An 18,362-nucleotide genomic window follows, 5' to 3' on the forward strand; every position below is an offset into this window, starting at 1 on the left:
ATGTAAACACATCGGAGTCTGATTCAGTCCTGCAAGCAAAGAAAAGAGGATCCTTTGGAGAAGGAGGAACAGGCTTTTCCACCTTTGGACAGCATCCGGAAGTAGCTCCTTAATCAAATGTGGCCCCAGCTCTCTCCTCCCTTTTAGTAAATAGCCTTAATCCAGAAATAAGGGCTTTAATATACAAGCAAGAGCCAGAATGGGAAAGAGACTAATTGCCAGCCCTGCAGGTCCCTGCTGAGCATTCCAAAAGAAAAAATAAGTCTTGGAATAAATTCACGATCTTACAAAAGTGTCTGACCCTTTGCCTGTTTTTGCAAATGAAGTTTCGGCAGAACACAGCCACCCTCATCTGTTGACACGTGGCCTCTCCCTACTTTCACAACTGTGGAGCTGAACAGTTGCAACAGAGATGTCATGCTTTGTAAAGTCCAAAATGCTCACTGTCTGCCCCTCGGCAGCAAAAGGTGGCCAACCCCTGGTACGGAGAATAGAATAGATGGACACCCCCCCCCAAGCCGTTAATCCCCAGACGGAGAAATCTCTAGGCAAAGACATTTCTAGGAAGGATGTTAGGAAAACAACTGCTCCGCGTTAGGTAAGAAACTAAACGGGGGGTGGCGGTGGGGGTGGAAATAAAGTCAGTGACCAACTACATTGCTCCAACAGGGAAGTATGTACCTAATTTTCTGTTTTACCCTTAAATCAGAAGGAGAAACTTCTCAAAATGTTAAAGACAACCTTGCAAATTTTTAAGTAATTCAGGTGCTATATATAAACTTTCAACCTACCGCTGTCTTAGTGTCAAGAACTCTTCAGCTGGCGGGCGTCTCCAGTAACCCTTAGATGTCCCCAGTGCCAGAACAGTCATACGCGGACCTGTAACTAAGGAACAGTCCTTCCTCTTTACGATGCAACAGCACTAACTTGATAGGGAGGGGTTTACTGTGCAAATAAAAATGCCAGATTAAATATTCTCCGGAGGGTCTCTTCCTTGAAAACTCCCCTATTCACAGTGAGATCATAGGTAATTTGGCTGTTGATTTACTGTTACTATAGTATCTGAATCAAGCCCAAATTGGAGGTATCAAGGGGATGCAAAAAAAAATGTTTAGATACAGGAGGATTTAGGAGCTAAAACAATTAAGGTTCAGGCTGATTTATCGACATCTCTATCCAGACTCCACAATATCCTGTTAAACCAGCAGCTGAAGAAGGAACGACACCAATCATTAAAAGCCTAAAAGAGAAAAAAAAAAAAAAAACAAACTCACTATTCATGGCTTGTACCAGTCCACCTGACATTCTATCCTCCCTGTCAAAAAGGCCAATGGGTAAAGATATAGTTGCATTCAGGGCTCGGGGTCGTAAATAGAACAGACGTTCCTTGCTTCCCCACATCTAATTTCATCCTGGGGCCTCCCGAGGCTGTGTATTCAACAGTTGTAGATTTGCATTCAGTTTTCCTCAGTGTCCCTTTAGATCCAAAGTCAACACTTGTTTCTGTTTCCTTGGGAAATTAACACCATGCCTGGACCTGGCTGCCCCAGGCGTTGAGAAGCCCCTGTCCTACTTCTCACAAGTCTTTAGGCAGGACCTCAAGGACCTTCCATTTCCCTCTTATCCAATATATGATGGTCTTTGTTGTGCTCTAAAGGTGAGATGAGCTCTAAGGGTGATTCATTCTACCTCACTGTTTCAGCTCAGAAAGGAGATCAGTTTCCAAAGAGGAGTTACAGTGTTGTCAAAGTCCATGTTCTAGGGACACGCTTTACCCCAAGGAGGTAAATCTCGGTCCCCACACACTGCAGGACCTTCCAAACTTCCCCACGCCAGTAACTAAGAGACGATTAAGAGGACTCCTGGGTCTCACTGGCTGCTGCAAGCAGTGACCTCCAGCTTCTCTGAAATTACCATGCCCCTGTGTGACTTAACCAAGCCCTTCATAGCTGAGCCTCTTCCCTGGGACTCTAAACGTCAGTAACTTACTTTAATCTCTCTTGATCCAGTGGCAAAGCTGATCCGTCTGCATGCAATCAGAACAGAAGCCAGACCAGCCAAACTAGGTTTGTCTCTGTGTGTGTTTAATTGTGATAGAATAAATGGATCTCATGTAAAATTTTCCAGTCTAACCATTTTTAAATGGACAATTCAGTGGCACTCACCATGTTGTGTGATCATTACCACTAGTTCTACACAATCTTTTGTCAACCTTTCATCTTTCTAAACAGAAACTCCATAACCCTGAAGCAGTAACTCCCCATTCCCCAACCCACAGACCTGGGTAACCCCCTATCTACTTTCTGTCTCTATGATTTCGATACTTTACATAAGTGGAATCATACATCTGTCTTGTAGAATATATTAGAACCTCATTTCTTTTTTTTTTTTTTTTAACATTTTTTATTGATTTATAATCATTTTACAATGTTGTGTCAAATTCCAGTGTTCAGCACAATTTTTCAGTTATTCATGGACATATACACACTCATTGTCACATTTTTTTCTCTGTGAGTTATCATAACATTTTGTGTATATTTCCCTGTGCTATACAGTGTAGTCTATTCTACAATTTTGAAATCTGGGAACTGGGAACCTCATTTCTTTTTGTGACTGAATAATATTCTGTTGTATATAACTTGTTATCATTTGTCTAATGATGGATACATTTGCTGTTTCTATTTTTGACTATTGTGAAGAATGATGCTATGAACTTGACAGACATATCTCTGCACTGTTTAGATCCGTGTTTTCAATCCTTTGGGTTATATTCTAGGCGTGGAATTGCTGGCTCATAGGGTAATTCTGTTTTAATTTTCTGAGGGAACCACCAAATGTTTTCACAGAGGCTGCATGATTTTACATTCTGATAAGCCATGTATGAGGAGTCCAGCTTCTCTACATCCTTGCTAACTACTTGCTATGATCTGATTTTTAAATTATACTCATCCTAGTAGGTGTGACGAGGTAGCTCCTTGTGGTCTAGATTTGCACTTCCCTATTGACTAATGGTGTCTGGCATTTTTTTTTTTTTAATATGCTGACTTCCCACTTGTGTATCTTCTTTGGAGAAATGTTTACTTTGCCCATTTTCTTCTTTTTTTTCCCTTAAAGGAAGGACTGGGTATTGAACCCAGGACCTTGTACATAGTTACGCACATGCTCTACCACTGAGCTATACCCTCCTCCCTTTGCCTGTTTTAAAACTGAATTGTCTTTTTGTTGTTGAAAGGTAGATGTTCTTTATGTAGTCTGAATATTAAACCTTTTCAGATTTATGATTTGCAAATATTTTCTCCCATGCTGTGGGTTGTTTTTAACTTTCTTGATAGTATCCTTTGGTACCCAAAAGTCTTAGTTTTGATGAAAGCCACTTCATTTTTTTTTTCTTTTTTCGTTGCTTATGCTTTTGGTGTCAAACTTAAGAACACACTGCCAAATCCAAGGTCGTGAAGATCTTCCCTATATTTTTTTCCTAAGAGTGTTACAGTTTTGCTCTTAAGTCTTGGACCCATTTCTTATTTTCTTTGATCTATTTTGAGTTAATTTTTTTATTTGGTATCAGTTAGGAACACATTTCATTCTTCTGCATGTGAATATCCAGTTTTCTCAGTACCATTTGTTGAAGAGACTGTTCTGTCTTCATTGAATCGTCTTGGTACCCTTGTGGGAAATCAACTGATCGAGGATGTGAAGATCTACTTCTGGGCTCTCAATTCGATTTCATTGATCTGTGTGTCTGTCCCTATGCCAGTTCCACAGTGTTTGGGTTACTGGAGCTTTGTAGAAGGTTTTAAAATTGGAAAGTGTGGGTCTTCCAAGTTTGTTCTAGTTCCAGGGTCTCCTTTTAATTTGATGACCCTTCCTGCTGAATATCTTTGTTATTCATTGAAAATATACACTATTTCTCAGCGCATAAGCTTACCTCCTATGAAATCCTATTCCTTCCTCCCTTATATGTTTTCACTCATTATTATACCTGGAACCATGGCATTCTTTTTTTAAAAAAATTTTTTTATTGAGGTATAGTCAGTTTACAATGTTGTGTCCATTTCTGGTGTAGCATCATGTTTCAGTCATCCATGTAAGTACAGATACTCCTTTTCATCTTCTTTTTCATTATAGGTCACTACAAGATATTGAATATAGTTCCCTGTGCTGCACAGTAGAAACTTGTTTATGGTACTCTTCTCCTATTACTTAAAGAAGGGGAAACTCAGAACTATCTAATATCTGTTCATGAATGAATAGATTTATTATGAATTTTAGAAAAATGCAGACTTAATCTTGTTGGTTGATTGGCCATAACTTCAGACTGAACCAAGAAAATATCCTGTGACAAACTCACTTTCTCTCTAGAACGTGGTTTCTTGGCAGCTGCAAAATCTTTCCAGATGGCAGAATTCACTGTACTCACCAGGGCTTGCCAGAGAGCTCCAGATAAGAGGTTTAATATATGCATGGAAAGTAAATACACATTTGGGGTAGCCCATGACTTTGGAATGCTTTGGAAACAAAGAGGACTCTTACCCTCAGCAGAAACCCCAGTTAGGAACGGGAGCGTGGTGGGCGAAGAAAAGAGTGAGGCATGGGGGCCCTGAGCCAGAGTGAGGACCACCTCCCTTGTGCAAGTGTTGGTGACCCTTCCACGTTCTTCTTTACATGTAAACACTGAACCTAGTGTAAAGCTGCTGGTCATTCGCTTGTTTACTTTTTGTTTTTTATTTAAGCAGAATATTAGGCCTGGTAAAGCGAGTGCAGGTGAGAACAAAGACAAAGCTTTTTGCCTCCTGTGTGAATACGAACTTACTTTGCAGCTAACGTGCTCTGGCTGTGCAATTCAAGAAAGTGTTTTCGGTGCTGAGTACCTAAAAGGACAAGCCAAAGTCTGGGAAGGAGTTAGGCTGCCTCCAATCCCCTGTGCTGTTTTCTACGGCAAGGAAGACTGAAATACAACTGGATGGAAGCTTTCAGGAAGGAGAGACTCAAGGAAGATTCAGCTTTAAAAAATAGCAGATTTGAGAAATGGGCGGATTCTTTATTCTTCCTAGATTTACAAAACGACAATTTAAATTTCAGATACTCCCCCTGCCCCTGCCTTAGTTGCATCCTCAGATGATGCCTGTGTAATTCTTGATCTGGTCTCCTTCTTAAAATCCAGTACCCAGAAATGAAATGAGACCCAGCCTCTTTCTTTGACTCAGGGAAAGATGACTCCTTCTGAATGCATCTCTCTTTGCTGTCCTGAAAGGTTCCCTTTAACTATGTAAGCCTAAAAAGTGTATTTGCTGCTAGTTACAGTGGAACTGTGTTCTTGGCGTCTTTTCTACCTAATTGGAAAAGCTAAGTGAAGACGTTCTGGGAATAGTTCCCGGGGAACTACAGCTCCTGGAGACCAGAAGCTCCTACAGTCAGAGTATCTGAGCCCGGATCTGGCTTCCAGGCCATTAAACCAAGTATCCTCAGGCAAGCCACTTAATTTCACCCATAAAATATGGATAATAATATGCAGTCCCATCTGCTTAATCAGCTGTTGTGATGACCAAATGAGATAATGTATGAGAAAGTGCTCTTTAAAAAGGACACAGTACAGATACAAACAGTAGTTTGTATATAAAGTAGATAAACAACAAGGTCCTGGAATTTGACACATTGTAAAATGACTATAAATCAATAAAAAATGTTAAAAAAAAAAAAACAAGGTCCTACTGTGTAGCACAGGGAACTATATACAATATCTTATAATAAACCATAATGTAAAAGAGTATGAAAAGAATATATATATAGATATATATATAGATAGATATAGATATAGTATAACTGAATCACTTTGCTATATACCAGAACCTAACATAACATTGTAAATCAACTATACTCCAATTAAAAAAAAAAAGACATAGTACAAAGAATGGTTATCTGTCAGTGGTGGGATTATAAGCCAACTGATTTTCCTCTTTGTGTTATCTATAATTTATACTTTAAAAAATTTAATTTGCATTATGTTATATATTTTAAAAAGAAAGCAAGCAGTGCCACACAGATAAAAGTTATTAAGATTAATCTTTTGAGAGTAAGCTCTAATTTTATACACTTTCCTAATAAGATGCATAAATTGCCATCTTTAAGCCTCACACTGATGGTCTCAGGGTGTCTCTGTGGGATGTGAGCATGTGGAAAATAGTTATGCTGTGTATATAAACACTAAGAAAAATCGAAATAGGACTTTTCAATCGTCCTTGGGCAGGCCTAGGAACCAGCCTGGCAAGAGGGTTCCACAGGCTAGACATCAGACAGGGAGCTTCGTACCCAAGGCCAGGAGGGCACCAAGCCGGGCACCAAAGGGGGCCAGAGCCAGGCATGGAAGTCCACCCACAGCCCCGAGGGAGATCAGCTTGGAGGACAACCAGACTGGACAAACAGTGGGTTTCTGGCAGTTGTCTAGAGCCTCAGTTCCCATTCAGGACTGTTTGTATAATCCAGTTGGCAATCCGGTGGGTGGATGGCTGCACTGAGGGAACTAGAAACTGACTATAAATCAAAGGATGAAGTCAGTTGGCTAAGGATGTGGAAGAGAATGCACCTGGGCCCAAAGGAGCAAGAAATGAGGCCCCAAGTGGGAAGGGTGGGCACTGACAGAGGCAAATGGCCTGAGGATCATGATAAATAAAGGAGGACATTACCCAAAGGGAAGGCTGGAAATACAGGAAACGCTGAGAGGTCTTCTACTTCGTAGTTTTGCCTGGAGCCCACCTGGGGCAGGGCAGGGGGCAGTGACTGCTTTTAGATTTCTAGGCCCATAGATTTACCTGCCCCTGGACTTCTGATTGGAAGCTCCGCACATACTTTGGAACTCAATATTTACCCAACCAATGTCTTCGTTGTCTCCTTGGAAGACCATTCCTCCTCCTTATATTCCTTCTCTTTGGGAGAATCAGCCTGTTCACCTGCTGCCTGAAACAGAAAGCTGGGCTCACCCTTGACTTCTCTCTCCTCCCCCAGACCCAGTCAGTCCCGTGACACCTGGCAGTCTGACCACCTCTGCTCCACCCACAACAAAGGTGCCTTGTCTGCCTGTGTTCTGCTATATGACCCCTGTAACAGGTGTTCAAGAGGTAGTTACTGAATGAAAGAATAAGTGAATGAAAGATCCTCACTGCTATGACCTTGTTTAAGACCTTCATCTTTTCAGGTGAGCTGCTATGATCGTTTAAAAAGGATAGTTTGGGACAGCAAGCAACAATCCATTGACCTTCAATCCATTGACCACAATTCTGCCAAAGGGATCTTTTTAAAATACTCCCAATTCTTGCTATTCACAAGCTATGTCTATGAAGTTGTCCACAAACGCTGAATTAACAAGTAGCTGAACCATTGTTCCTAAGGGGAAATATAGGAGTAGGTTCCTGAGAGCCTCTGGTCATAACACTGTCATCAACTCATCAGTAGATAACCTTGTTTTCCGTGCATTTCAGTTGAAAGATATAGCTTGCTTAGTGTATCAGTGCTGATTCATTAACACTGAACTCAGAGCCACGGCACTACAACGAATGCCTGAACAACCTTATCTAATACACAGATTTTCTCCGTAGCGCACATTGTAGCCTTCATCCCCTTACAAGCTTTAGACGGCACTTCAGCACTTAGCATGGAGACCATTTTAAATGACAAAATTGCCAACAAAAATGCAAAAAAAAAAAAAATGTGGCACTAAGCAGACTCCAGAAAGGTCACTTCTTTGGAGTTGGAGCTGAAGCAGGAGGCAGAGTTTGCCCCATCCACCTCACCTGGGGACGAGTCATGTGGGGAGAGTCAGGTCTGTCACTTCTCTGCACACATCCCCAGATAATCACAAAAATGCTGCAAGTATTGATTTTGAGGTTATACACAAACTTTACCAAGTAGGTAATGTCGCAGATCCAGAATCCGTGAATAACAAGGAGACACCACAAAACTCCATCATGTCACCCCCCGCCTCAGCCTGCAGGGCCTTGTTATAAGCCAGAGAACTGGGCTTTGCTGACCCCACTTCAATCATACAGGATATTTAACTTCTGAGCTGACATGCTGGCCTCCTGTGCTTCCTGAAGGGAAAAACTGTATTCCTAACACATAACACAGTGGCTGGCGCATGGTGGTTATTTAATACATAGATTTAAAAAAAAAGTGAATGAACCAATGAAGTGAAAAAAAATGAATAATGGTAGATCTCAGGGTATCTAGGATAGATGACAGAGAAGCCATTTCTTTAAAACTTATTTTCAACTTATTATTTGCCTGGAGGGAGTGCATAAATCTACTTAACTGATTAATTACACTTTGGTACCAGACGTCTCACTAGAAAAATAAACAAGATAGGCAGCCATTGGCTGGGTCACGCCGCTCGTTGCTGTGCCGTTGGGTTAACTGGCAGAGCTGAATAAAGCACAGCTCACTTCCACTCCGCTGCACAGAACACTGATGACTTTGTCTGAATCCATTCTATCTGATGCTCCCGATTCTATTTACATCCCAGGTTCCCTTTGCTCTTTGTGTGGATTCCTGGCCAGTGTGTGCTGAGAGCTTTTGGTCTTCTTCCTCTTTCTGTCCAGTGAATTGTAACCCTGTTACTTGATAGTCATTGAAACAGTGAGCAGTGCCAAAGTGGGGAAACTCCACGGTATTTAGTTTCAGTGAAGCTGTTATCGGAACGAGATTTGCAAATAGTGTTCCAACCACAGGATTCTTGGAAACACTCACCGTTATTAAGGGGGCTTTTGAATGGCTTGTTTCAACTTGAATCCTGTCAACCAAGTGGCTTTTATTGTTTGTGACAGTCCCAGTGACCAGTATGGTCATTCTTTCAACTCTCATTTATTCAGGATTAAAAAGGAAGCATGCATAGACAGTCTCTGAGGATAATTCTCAAATCTCTATGTACCACCAGTCATCAAATACTCTGGGTTTTTTTTTTTTTTTTTTTTTTAATGTCTGTCGGGGAATGGGGTTATCGCTCAGTGGTAGAGGGCATGCTTGACATGCACGAGGTCCTGGGTTCAATCCACAGTGTGTCTGCTATGGGGAAAAAAAAGGTCTCTCATATCTCGTCTCCACTCCATCCTCACAGCCAGGCCCTTGGTCTAGGGGCCAGTTTTAACTCCTGCGTGGACTAGAACATTCACTCCTTAATTGTTCTCGTCTTCTTCCCCCCTCCCCCACTGCATCCATCCTGGACCCCTGCCACGTTAATACTCTTAAACACAGATTTCGCTTTCTACCCTCCTCCACCACGTGTGGACGGTGGACTCTGTTTTCTCTACGCCATCTTGCAAGATTTCCAGGATTAAGTGATTCCTGGCCGAGAGACAAAAACACAGTCATCCCATTCCCCAAATGGATTTGGATGACGACTGGTAATAAAATCAGGTCTAACTCCAAGAGGAGACGGTGGACACGAGCCAAGGTGGGTCCATGAGGAATCGCACATGACCTGGCAGCACACTTAACACTGGATAAAGGTCACTAGCATCTTACCACATCACTGCTGCCTGGACAGTTGGACATGTTTTATTGGGAAAATGACTTTTCTCTTTGTTTCCATGCCTCTGCCCTAGTAGGGTCAGTGATAAATACATGAGAACTTTTGTTTGAAAAAAAACAAAACACAGATTTCACCATTCCTGCACTATGGGGATCTGCGCTCTGTCTCTGCTGAACAAGTTCAAGAGCCTGAGCCCTAGACCTGGTCTCTGCAGCATCTCATCCTCAGTTTTCCTCTCCATGCAGATGAGCAGCCTCATTCTTCCTCACGGGCCCACTCCATCTCCACGGCACCGCTTGCTGGCTCGGGTGGGCCCCGGTCCTGGAAAGCCTGTCTTTTGCTCCTTAAAGGCCCAGAGAAGTCCAGCTCCTCTTCCAAGGCCTTTCATATTGATGGCCCCCTATTCGTGAACGCCGGTGGTCTGTCGCCTTCTATTTTGGCACTTACATTATTCTATTATGCTTGTGCTGTGTTTAACCCTTTCATACATGTAGATCTAAATTATAAGCTCCTGGGGGTTTTCAGGACTTATTTTAGGCCAACTCTGTCCCATAGAAATGTGATGTGAGCCCCAAATACAAGCCTTATATGTAGTCACTGATTTTTCTAGTTGCCATATAGAAAAATAAACAGGTGAACTTAATTTGAATAACATTTTATTTAACCCAATTCGTCCAAAATATTATTTCAACGTGCCATCAGTATAAGCAGTGGTTAATGAGATATCTTACATTCTTCATGTCACACAAAGTCTTTGGGATCCAGTGTACTGAACGTCTCAGTTTGGACCAACCACATTTCAGGTGCAGTAGTCCTTTGGGGCCAGTGGCTACCATGTTGGACTGTGCTCTTAGCCCTTCATATCCTGCACGTTTGGGTGACGATATAATGTACACAAAGAGTGTGACTCAACAGATTGTTGTCACCCCGGAGGAAGGTCTCTGGCACATGTCCTTGACCCTAATCTGTTTATTTTTCTCAGAGATGGCTTGGATAGTGCAGAGTGGTTGAAAACACCTGCTCCACAATGTGTGTATGGTTAACAAGACTGGATTGTACACGTAAACATAAGAGGGTGGATTTCATGTTATGTGTTTATTACTACAATTAAAAAAAAAAAAAAAAAGAACATCCTCTCTGAGTCAGAGAGACCTCAATTTCAAATCTCACTTCCACCACTAACTACACACGTAGATGTGAGTCAGTTAATTTCCTTCTCTCTGCTTGCATTGTTCATAAATGGGGATAATTACCCCAACCTCAAAGGAGGGTTAGAAAGAGTAGATGAGATGCTGTCTGTCAAATGTTTACTCCACTACACAGAGCATATTAAACCCTTAAAAAATATTAGGCTTCACCACTATCATTATCACCATAAATGGTATGTTTATTAATTTGGCAGATGAGATAATTCTGGGAAAGATAGGTATTAAGTTAGACTTAAAGAATCAAGATTCAAAAAGCTTTTCACAGACAGATTCATAGGTTGAATAAAACAAGCTGAAATTTATATAGGTAGGTGAAAGTATTGCATTTAGGTTAAAAAAATCTAACTACACAAAAATAAGCTGTCAGCTGTCAGTAGTCCATATGTAAAGAGGCACTTAATTATTTTATAAATTAAAATTTAATTTAATTCTATAAATTAAAATTTTTATTTGACTAAATATACTTAGGAATGAAATTATCATTGTCCTTTTAATTTTGTTAGACATTTAAAGTAACATGGAAACAGTGCGGGAGGGTGTAAAGTAAAAGGTTAAAACTCTCCCTCTCAGAACCTCTGTTTCCCACTCGCTGGAAGTAGGGAGCCATTTTCTTACATGTCCTTCCAGAAATGTCTTCTGCCTAAATAAACACATATTTGTTTATCTTTTCCGCCTCCTGTTCATTTATCTGTCTTGGGTCAATTTTAGGATTAGTCCAGCCCCAAGAACTCCAGAAGCACTGGACGGGAAAATGACCTCCTCTCTGAACAAGCCGGTGTCTGAAACCACATCCCCGACGGTCACCTGGCTCCATTTTGGATGCCTGAACCATAGTTCACCTCATTTGGATTTTTAAAGAACTTTATTTCCATCATAATTTTTTAAAATGGAAGTACTGGCGATTGAACTCAGGACTTCATGCATGCCAAGCATGTGCTCTACCACTGAGCTATACCCAACTCCCCCTCCCCAATTTGTTTATTCTTTTAAAATTTTAACACTTACGGGGATAGACTATTATTCTCTTGTGCAACTTACTTGAAAAGGAGTTTTAAAAAAGTTGGATTAAAGTTCAATATTATTTCAAGGTGGGATGTGTCAACTCCAAACTTTAATTTGATTTTTTTTAAAATTGAAGTACAGTCAATCACAATGCATCAGTTTCTGGTGTGCAGCACCATGTCCCAGTCATGCATATACTTACATATATTTATTTTCATATTTTGATTTTAAGCTTCAAAAGAAGCAGGCTAACAGTAAAATGGAGGAAATAGTCCAATGCTATTTAGAACTTGTCAAACATATCTGGGAATTTTCACTTTCATGTGGACACCACCTTTCAAGAAAAGTACTGACAAACTGTACGTGTCTGGAGGAGAGTGATTAAGAGGGGAAAGGTAATTCAAAACCATGTCTTCACAGAAGACCAGCTGGAGGACTTCAGGATTTTTAACCAGAAGGAGCGATGTCCCAGAGGAATGTGCCCGCTGTTTGGGAGGAAAAACAGCCATTCTAATGACCTCAGGGAGCAGTGCTTGAGCAGAACCAGGATTCTAATAGCTGGGGGCATATTTTGACTAAGTAAAGACTCCGGTGGACATAAATGAGACAATGCGTGTAAATGGGCTTTTTAAGTTGCCAGCATGGAGGAAAATTCTTTCTAAAAATCAGGAAGGTCTGACGTTGGAATGGACAAGCTTCCCCAAGTGTGACCCACAATCATTTCAGATGTTTAAGGAGAGGCTGGCACCCCATTAACAAAAATAATCACGACGTTCTTAAAAGCATTTCACTCATTATCTCAGAGAGATTTATTAGTCTCATTGAGCCTGGCTCATTGCCTGGCACAGAGTAGGCTGAAGTGCAAAGAAAGAAGGGAGGAAGGAAGGAAGAAAAGGGAGGGAAGAAGAAAGGGAGAAGTGAATAAATGATATTAATACCATCTTATCCACTGTCTTATAATCAAACATTAAGCATAATCATTAATATTGTCCTGTCACCTAAGCATCTTCCCTCTTTGTGTTTTTCCCTCCCGCTCACGTGTCTATTTCAGTCTCCTGGATTTCTCACGCACACTGCACTTGGCCTCCCCTCTCCCACTAGATTTGATTACTGCTGAAAACCCTTCCGTTCCTTCTCATCTCCGAAGGGCATATTGTTGTCTGGTTAAGCTCCTCATGTTTGTGGCAGATTCTTCCCAAATGTTCTAATTCATTTACCACATTTTTTCTAGGTTTCTGCACTCTCTAGCTTCTTCTTTCTTTTTTTGACTTCAAAGGGCTAGTGAGTGAAGGTGTTTCTAAGGACTGGTGGAGAGGTGCTCTCTCTTACAATCTGTTGCATTTCAAGTGTTTTAACCATCACTTCTAAGTGCCCACGCTGGTCCAGCCTTTTACGCAACCAAACAGCTACCTGGATCCTGCCTCTGGCTTCTCCTCAGTAAGAAGACAGTAGCCTGTGGCAAGGTCCCGTTATTTAATGAGCTGAGCAATCAGCTACCTTTAATGAACACCTTATTCCTTTTTCACCAGGTGGGATTCTGACTAACACCTCCTAAAGGTTGCACGGGTCAGATGAGAACAACCCATGAGGAATCTATCAAGTGCTAGTATTTCTGTTTCCTGTCCGTTGCTTTCTGCCACCTAAAGCAGGCTGTCATTTCCTCTCAATTCAAAAAATGCATTAGCCTCTCAACTACTCCCCCAGCCTCTAATCTCTGTCTCCACCCCCAACCTACTGGACACCCAAGTGCCAGTCGGATCCTCTAATGCTCAGATTGTGTTGCTTTAAAAGGCTCAATAGCTTCCCACTGCCTAAGGAATAGAGCACGCAATCTGAAACCCTCCCCAGTCTGAGGTCAAAGCCACAGCTCCCACCTCTCTTGGAGCCCTTTGTCTCACAAATGCCACCCACCTTCCAACCAACTAAGACTCTTTCCGCCCTTCCCTGGTCTGGCTTCACTTACCCCAAGTCTGCTTACACATCAAGCCCAATCTAAGTGAACATGCTCCTGGGATAACTTTTCTGAGCCCCACAAGGGATCTTCCCCTGCTGGGACTGCCAGGGTTTGCTTTCTATTTCTGTTACAATGTTACCTCTCCTGATGGATGGTAAAGGACTAGAAGTCATGAACTGGACCTCCCCCATCTTTATGTTCATTGCAGAGCTTAGCACTGTGGTTTACACACAGTAGATATGTTACTAGAGCATAGGTTCTTGTCTCATCACAGAAAGAATTTGGAGATGAGACAGGAGGTCAAGAAAGCAAAGTGAGGACTTATTAAATAATAGCACACTCTCAAGGGGAGAGCAGGCAGAATCAGGTGTGTAGCTGCACTGAGTTTCTTTGGCAAGCTGGTTACATGAGGTGTAAAAATGATTGGGTGGAATAAGTTCATTGGGGAGGGAGGCATTTGGGGTCGCATTTTCTGATTTTTATCCCAGCTCCACCTTCCCGAGGGGAGGAGGGATTTTTGTCCTTATTTAGTCTTGATTGGAAGTGTCATGGTGTCAGTGCATGACAGGTACTTCATAGCTGCAAGGCTAATTTTATTGTAATGAAGGCATAATGAGACTCAATGTCTGCTGGAGAATCTTCTGCTATCTTAGGCCTAGTTGGTTCTAACCAATTTATGTCCTATCCTCAATGGCTGTGCCATTCTTTTAATGGTTATGCCCTGCCCCCTTCCCTCCTGCCTCAGGCAATCAACAAGTTACATCTAATAATACGTTCTTTAAAAAAATGTTTTTATATCACTAGGTGCCTAGCATTGTGCCAGGTCACATAGCAGCTAAAAAAAAAAAAAAAAAAAAACAAACAAAAAACGACTTGCCCTTGTCCCTAACTAAATAAACAAAATGTTGTTCGGGTGATAAAGCAGCAATTTAAAAACTATATGAAAGAATCCATGATTACATGCTAAGTTCTTGGTTCCACTTAGTGTATACACAGTTGTATATAAAGATCTTCAAAAAGCTTTGTGTAAACTTAAGAAAAAAATTTTTTAACTTTAAAGATCCTTTTATTTTACTTTTTTGTTTGTTTGTTTTAGGTGGTGGTGGGTAGGTAATTAGGTTTGTTTGTTTGTTTATATGGAGGTACTGGGGATTGAACCCAGGACCTTGTCCATGCTAAGCACACACTCTACCACTGAGATTTACCCTCCCCATCTTGTGTATGCTTTTTAATTTACAACTTGTTTTAGAAATGACAGAAACATAAGAAATTACATCTTGAAATAAATACATTTGCTAAAATTGTGGCCAAATATCTTACACAATGGCTCTCAGAGTATTCTAATTTTAGATCCTGCAACAAGTGAAAAATGTCTACCATGGGCGAGAAGACAAAGTTCTCTCTCGTTAGCAGAATTTAAGGTCATCAGCTCCAAAAAGAAAGCTCAATTGGATTTTTAGTCTGTTTGTCAGGTTAATCCTATTCTAATCACAACCCAAGTCATTAAACTTTTAGAATGATTACAAAAAAACACAAAAAGACTCATGATATTCCAGAAGGCACACACCAAGTGGGCGGGGGTTAGAGGTGGGAGGGAGAAGTGGCTGGATTAGTGACAGGACAGGACGGAGGGAGATGAGTGTGCCTCTTGGTGAGTCCTTGAAAATACCCACCGAGTTCACAGTGCACGGCTGAAAAGGCTGGGAAGCAAAGCTTAGATCCACAGAGTGTCATCAGATGTCGGCGACTCTGAGGTCCGTGCTCCCAAGCCCAGGTCCTGGACCTTGATCTACAAAATCTAAGAACAGGTGTGGGTTAATGAATAGACCACTGAATTAAAAGTCTGTGTGGTCTGACTTCCAAGAGCCCGTGAACAACAAAATTAAACAAAAGAGAGAGAGGGGGGGTGAAAAAAAGGCTGATTAAGCTGAGTAGGAGATGGCTGGAGTTCATTCTGGTTTGAGGTCAGAATGCTGGTGTTTCAGAATTAAATGAAAGCAAAACCACATATTTTCTGAAGTTTTTTTGTTTTAAATTACTTCATTCCTGTTATAAGCACAAACCTTAAAAGATATCTGATATTTATTTTGCCTTTGAATAAGCAGCTACTGCCTAACATGCCCATGGATATAAAAATATTTGGTGAACTCTTGCATAATTACATTTTGGGTTTATACAAATAAAGTCTTAATCAGTACTACAGAAATTCTGTAGAAATTTCTATTCACACTGGATGTTACTTGTTGATATAAATGGGACTATTTCAATGTGTCCCATTCATTAAGTAGGTATCAGAACAAAGAGCCTACGTCTAAAATTGTAGGGTTGGCATCATGTAAACTGTCCTTCTTGGTCTAATACCAGAGACAAGGTGCTGCCATCCAGCTGGCGCCACTCCACTTTCCTTCTTGCCAACCGTAATCCTCTCCAGTATGTGCTTTCAAATGATTTCAGTGCCCTGATGCTCTGAAATTACTTCTTTTCTAATTGCACCATCACATAACCGAACCTCCTATCACCTCACTCCAGAGATTTCTGCTAGCTCCTGCAGGATAGACAGCAACATGACACATGAAGTTAAAGGAATTCATGCCAGGGTGTGAACGAAAGGTCAAATGTACCATCCCTTTCCCTCCCTTACTCCTACACAAGCAAATCTGCAACTCTCCCAGACACCCACTGTTTAAATACAGGAATGAATGAATACCTGAAATCTGGAAATGTAAGTAGGCAATTAGTGGAAGATGAGGCATTGTGATGAGGTGGAAAATTCTGGGCACTGGGTGGAGTGGGAAGCTTTCCTGATACCCTCAAATCACACTGCTTGCCCTGGGGCTTCTCCACGCTGGTTTCACCCACTTGCCAGGAGCCAGTGAGAGCTCCTGCCAAGCACTGATTCTGGAGAGGGCTCTGTGGGGTGGCAGATTAAAGGGGCCAAAATCCCACAACAGTGCAGGGCTCTTTTATGTTGAGTGTCTGAAGTGCTCAGAACACTTTATAATTATGATCCTATTGAATGTATTTAGAACAGTGAAGTCTCTTTTATAAGTAAAACCAGTAATCAGTGAGCAATAAAGTTATCCACTCTGTATACGCTGCATTAGTTTTAAAATTTTATTTATTTTATTGAACTATAATTGGTTTACAATGTTGTGTTAGTTTCTGGTGTCTAGCAGAGTGATTCAGTTATACATACATATATATATTCTTTTTCATTATAGGTTATTACAAGCTATTGAATATAGTTTCCTGTGCTCTACAGTAGGACCTTTTTGTTTATCTATTCTGTATATAGTAGTTTATATCTGCTAATCCCAAACCCCTAATTTACCCCTCTCCCATTTCGCCTTTGGTAACCACAAGTTTGTTTTCTGCGTCTGTGAGTCTTTCTGTTTTGTAAGTAAGTTTGCTTGTGTTTTTTTTTTTTTTTTAGGGTCCACATATAAGTGATACCATATGGTATTTGTCTTTCCTTGCCTGACTCACTTCTCTTCGTATGGTAATCTCTAGGTCCACCCATGTTGCTGCAAATGGTATTATTTCATTCTTTTTTATGGCTGAGTAGTATTCCTTTGTATACACACACACACACACACACACACACTATGCTAGTTTTTAATCTGCAGTAGCACTTTCTCCACAAATCAGTCCCTCTTTAACTTTTCTGTCTCTAATCTGGTTCTAGCATCTGTCATTTTTCTTCTTCCTTGAAAGGGTAGAGGGTGTTTTGCTCTCTTTTGTCTCCCTCTCTGAGATGTGAGTCCTGAGTGTTTATTTTTGCCTCAGAGTTGATGGGTAGTTTCTGAAACTTAATCCTTTTCTTCACTCTCCTAACATTCACATTTAGAATTACTTCGTGTCCACAGCCAGGCTGAAAGACGTGTTTTTTCTTGTTCCGAAGCTCTGCGAGTGGACCTGGCGCTCTTCTTGGTGGCCGTCAGCATGACTGGATGTTGCCATTTACTGAGAAGTCCAGCTCGCCCTGCAGTCTGGGTCTGGACCCAGGGTCTGGGTCTGGGGACCCAGCCCTCCTGGCAGGAAGTGAGACTTAACCAGAGGTGGTCTGGATTCTGCCCTCCGGGACAGGCAGGGTCCAGCGGCCACAGTCCGACCTCCTCCCCGTCGATCAGCACGGACCCTGGATGGATCCTGGCCTCCAGGGACGGTGACGGCGAGCAGGATAATCAGCACTGCCAAACCCTCTCCATGATGTCCTGCCCGCCCAAGAGGGAGCCTCTGTACCCCGACTCCCCGCACCAGCTGGCCTCCTCAGGTCGCGTATTAAGTGGCCCACCCTCATCAGTAATTACAAGCATCTTTGGGGGCTGGTCGGGGAGCCTACTTGGCCGGGAGTGGGGCGGCCAGCGCAGTGCCCGATGCCTCAAGGAGCGCGGGCAGGTGAGGCAGGAGTCTCGGAATGGTGAGCCGGGGCCTGGGGAGGGGCGCAGGGGTGAGGACGGGGAGAGCAGCACAAGGGAGAGGAATCGCTGGTGAACTGGGACTTGGGGCTTGGCGCAGAAGCGCTGGGGGTCAGGGCATAAGTGGGCGGGGCTGCAGGAGAGCCGGGAGGGTGGGGCGCCAAGGGGGTGGGGCGCGGGCGGGGACGCAGGGAGGGGCGGGGACGAAGAGATAGGGCATGTGGGGCGGGGCGGGGCGGGGCGAGGGGCGGGGCCGCGCAGCT

The 18,362-nt window shown here is 42.2% G+C and overlaps 1 long non-coding RNA gene across 1 annotated transcript; it reads left to right on the forward strand.

Annotated features, from left to right (window-relative positions):
• The first annotated feature begins 449 nt into the window (after window positions 1–449).
• LOC116667264 lies at window positions 450–18,251 on the forward strand. Its single transcript, XR_004324092.1, has 3 exons — window positions 450–598; window positions 2,010–2,066; window positions 17,583–18,251. It is a non-coding gene; the product is annotated as an uncharacterized LOC116667264 (long non-coding RNA).
• Window positions 18,252–18,362: the final 111 nt, after the last annotated feature.

This window comes from Camelus ferus, chromosome 11 (assembly GCF_009834535.1).
Source record: "Camelus ferus isolate YT-003-E chromosome 11, BCGSAC_Cfer_1.0, whole genome shotgun sequence".
Taxonomy (NCBI): Eukaryota; Metazoa; Chordata; class Mammalia; order Artiodactyla; family Camelidae; genus Camelus; species Camelus ferus.